The sequence below is a fragment of the Megalops cyprinoides genome, chromosome 19 (genome assembly GCF_013368585.1).
Source record: "Megalops cyprinoides isolate fMegCyp1 chromosome 19, fMegCyp1.pri, whole genome shotgun sequence".
Taxonomy (NCBI): domain Eukaryota; kingdom Metazoa; phylum Chordata; class Actinopteri; order Elopiformes; family Megalopidae; genus Megalops; species Megalops cyprinoides.
The window spans coordinates 488858-493767 of NC_050601.1; positions in this window are offsets into that span (position 1 = coordinate 488858).

Sequence of the window (4910 nt, forward strand, 5' to 3'; positions counted from 1 at the left end):
CGGGGGAAAAAAATTATATCAGGGTTCAGCATTTTTAGGCTACCCATATAAAATTTGATTGATTGAGTTCAGGTGTGGAAGAATGGAAAGATTTCAGCTCTGCCTGTGTTCACTGGGAGAGGTCAGTTCTCTGGGAGGAAATTTCACTGCCTGTGCTCACTGGGAGAGGTCAGTTCTCTGGGAGGAAATTTCACTGCCTGTGTTCACTGGGAGAGGTCAGTTCTCTGGGAGGAAATTTCACTTCACTGTAGCGAGACTGAGATCCTGGTTGTGTTTGTATTCCTACCCATGTTTGTAAAAGCCTGCAGTCAAATACCTTTATGTTAAATACTAACTTTACTAATAATAGCACTTTTATATTCATTTATAACACAAAAGGTGAATAAAACTTTTATGACGACCAATATCTGTCAGTGGAAAAAAAGCATCTCATGTAAGTTCATGAACTGACAGGGCTTGTAAAGTTGTTTTATCATATCATGTAAGTCATCATCTGCAAGGCTGTGCGCCTGATATTTCTATGCAAGAGCAAAATCATTTGGAGTATGGGTAAAATGCATCTATGTAGTGCTGGAAACATGATCTTCTGTCTTACGATACACACAAGGTACGAGATGCATTATAAAGCTTTTTTGACAGCGTTGTTTTATTGGAAAGCAAGTATTGTACTGAACCAGCCCAGCTAGAGACATAAAGGACAGTAATCCTCACACCCTAATCATTATGAACACTAAAAATCTAGACTTTTTAGATATGAAAATATGAAGAGATATTTTATGAAGCTGCAACTGATATTACAGCATGGTGGTCCCCACTGATGTCTACCTTTTATAGGCTATTGTGGATATTGTTAGATTTGGTCTCAATGTATTATGTTTTCTTTGATATGTTTATAATATGTAGAATCTCCCAAAAGGTGTGTAATGTTTCTGTGAGTGGGTCTCCTCAAGACAAACCATCAAAATAATTATCATTATTCATTATGCTTTGAAAAGACTGGCCACACTCAGGTTTCAGATTGAATGTGTTTAAAGGAGACTGGGTTCTTAGTGGTACATTCTTACTACATGAAAAAATCACTAACTGTACTTATTTAAAATAAACAGCTCAACAAAACCAAGGCAAGAAAATGCAGTTGTGAAACCATCAAAATTATCTTCTCAGGATTTTTCCAGATAATATATTAAGCAATTCAGGAGTAACCAGAACCTCCCGGTGCAGCAGATAATTGAAATGAAAGATTTCCCTACATGGAGGTAAATCCCTTTCAGAAGCATAACACAGCTCAGTACTGAAGGTAAATCCCTTTCAGAAGGATAACACTGTTGAGTACTGAAGGTAAATCCCTTTCAGAAGCATAACACAGCTCAGTACTGAAGGTAAATCCCTTTCAGAAGGATAACACTGTTGAGTACTGAAGGTAAATCCCTTTCAGAAGCATAACACTGCTTAGTACTGAAGGTAATCAGTACTGAAAATTACTGAAAAGTTAATGTGGGTTACTGGACTGTACTGGGGTTAGTATTTGGTATTTGGTTGGGTTGGCATGAGATTAGCACAGTGTTGGGTTGATATGTTGAATATTTGGTTGGGCTGATGTGTGATCAGCTGAGGCTATCTCAGATTGGATATTTGGGTAAGTTGAAGATGGACAAGCAGAGGAATGTTTTTGAGGATGTTTTTTGATAAATACCATGCAGTGTAAGAAATACATGCCAGCATTAGAATGTGATCTTTCTGCTGCATGTTCCCTGATTGTGAAATGGATACCATGAAAGGTTCAAAAGAAGTGTACAAAGCAAAAAAATATGAAAGTAAAAAATATCTTTCCAATTGTTCTGTGAACATTTCATATTTACAGTGTGGAATAGCATTTGTTTTATAACCTCTTGTATTTCTTTTAACTTTATATATCTTTGTATTTGTATTATCTGTACACAAACCATAACTATTGGCTCATTGACTGTTTGACTTATTTTGAAGAAAATAAAATATCCAGTTTATAAAATGTATTTGCATTTCTCTGTGTCAAAGAGAAATAAAGTTTTACCAGCAAAACTTATTTCTGTGACTTTGTTGTTTGACTGGAATGTGTTTCTTCAGCCTACAGCAGGGTGAAGCCAAGTGCTGCTTTTAACATAAGAGTGCAGGGCGCTAGGGGGGAAAGATTATTATGCCACATGTCAGCATCCAACGCAAGGATCACCAGGGTTCTTAGTGAAGCCGATGCCTATGTATGAATTTCTTTCCAAAAAAATTTAATTAAAAAATGTTTTAGCTATTTTGAAGAACCAGTATAGTTTTAGCTGATACTCTCATTTTCTTGTGATTAGGGTTGGGGTTAGGGTTAGGTTTTAAGTTTAGGTTGGGGTTAGGGTTGGGGTTAGGTTTTAGGGTTGGGGTTGGGTTTAGGGTTGGGGTTAGGGTTAGGGTTGGGTTTAGGATTTGGGTTATGGGACAAACTTACAGTTTGGGATTATTCCCTTTTGTGCTCTGGCCTACTGAGCTCTACAGTCATTCACCATGGAGAGGATGCCAGGTAAGTGTACTTGTATGTGTGTGTGTATGTGTCCATATCGGTTTTTTTTTGTGTGTGTATGTGCGTATGTATGTGGTGTTCAGTATTTGGTATAAATGAACGTATAATCAGGAGACCTGTTGTGTTTCATAAGAAATCTTACGTCTTATAGGAGCCCCCATGGATTGACTGCTGCCATGACACGCCCACATTTTTCCGGGCACGGCACAATCTGCGACCTGCTTCCACGGCATCCTGTTTCTTTTCCGTTGGCGTCCTTTTCTTTTCGTTTGGTTGTTTGTTTGTTTGTTTGATGTAAGCACGGGTAAATATGTTTTTTCCCACAGTCAGATTTAAGTACGTGTGGGTCACTGTTGTTTTGTTATGTGGACTGTGGCTGCAAGCACAACAGACACATTGTGTGGACTGCATGGACCAGTGTACCGGAAACATCCGCACTACTATCATATACAGCAGAGAAACATTGCTGCAATTACGGTATTTGGCAACCTAGAGGGCTGCATGGGACCACGATTCGGGCCCTGGCCAGACACAGGTCCTCTGGATCATATCCCCGCGGAGCTGAGGAAACCAGGCCGGGGAAAGAAACAGGGAAGGAGAGGAGGAGCCCGGAGACGCCTGCGAGCGAGATACACCAGGCCACCACTCCCATCGTTCATCCTCACAAATCTGACGTCAATAAACAACAAATTGGACGAGATCCGAGCCTATATAAGGTACTGTTCAGACTTTCGGGAGGCATCATTATTATGCTTTACGGAAAGCTGGTTACACTCTTCAGTGCCGGACTCTGCTTGAGAAATCGAGGGTTACACCCTGGTGAGAGCGGACAGAGACGCGGGCTCATTTAAAAGCAGGGGTGGTGGGATCTGTGCCTATATTAATGATCGGTGGTGCCGCCAGCACCCTGTGAACGGCAGGATCTGTGACAGAGATGTGGAAATCCTGTATCTGACTCTGAGACCATTCTATTTGCCGAGGGAGTTTGGATGCATACTGCTTTTTATTGTGTATGCCCCTCCCAGTGGCAAAGCGACGCGAGCAGCAGCTACTGTTGCAGACCGCGTTCACATGCTGCAGCAGAAACATCCAGAGGCCCCAGCAATTGTTGTTGGAGATATGACTCTTTGTAAACTGGACATAACGATGCTGGGATATAAGCAATATGTTAAAGGGCAAACAAGAAAGAATAATCTGCTGGATAAATGCTCGTTGCTCGTTCCAGAGTAAGATATGGTATACCTCAAGGATCTGTGCTTGGGCCTCTGCTCTCATTATACATGTTGCCTCTTGGCGATATCATCCGTAAACATGACATTAATTTCCACTGTTACGCGGATGACACTCAGTTATACATATCAGTCAAACCCGATGTCCCTCTGTATATTTCAAACATGGAGGCCTGCCTAACAGATCAGTACAGAATTGGATGGCCCGAAACTTTCTCCTCCTTAACCCAGACAAAACCGAAATATTGGTCATAGGCCAAAATTCAATCAGGAGCAAACTCACTCATTTTACACTGGACCTTGATAGTGTCTCCCTTGCCCCGAGTGCAGCCATCAAAGACCTTGGTGTTGTTATTGATCCTGAGCTCTCTTTTGAAACTCACATAACTAGCACCTCTAGGACTGCCTTCTTCCATCTGAGAAATATTGCTAAAATCAGGAAAATCGCATCAATTAACGACGCTGAAAAACTGATCCACGCCTTTGTAACATCCAGATTAGACTACTGTACTGCCCTCTTGTCAGGATGTACAAACGTCTCATTAAAACCCCTTCAGCTGGTGCAAAATGCAGCTGCTCGAATCTTAACTAAAACTAAATGCTTTGAGCACATCACCCCAGTTCTGGCTTCTCTCCATTGGCTACCTATTAAATACCGGATCATTTTTAATATACTCTTACTCACATTTAAGGCTTTAAATGGGCTTGTCCCCCCCTATCTTAAGGACCCTCTTCACCCATATCTTCCGCAGAGAGCCCTTCGCTCCCAAAATGCCGGGCTTCTCACCATTCCGAGAGTGGGCAAAACTACTGTAGGCGGTAGAGCCTTTTCCTATCAAGCCCCTCTCCTGTGGAACAGCTTACCCTCCGAGATTCGGGGAACAGACTCTCTCTCCACCTTTAAGTTTAGGCTCAAAACATACCTATATAGTGAATCCTTCAGCTGAGGGACATGGCCTGGTGCTGGCGTGGATCATAGAGTCTCTGGTGGACTAAGTGGTCATTGCTTTCATGGACTCTGTGCCGTGATCTGGTGTTGACTGTCTTAGGGTCGCCCTCATGACTATGCCGGTCCCTTCCCTCCCGTCCCCTAGGTATGCTGCCATAATATTAGCCTGCCGGGGCTTTATCCTTGTTGCACA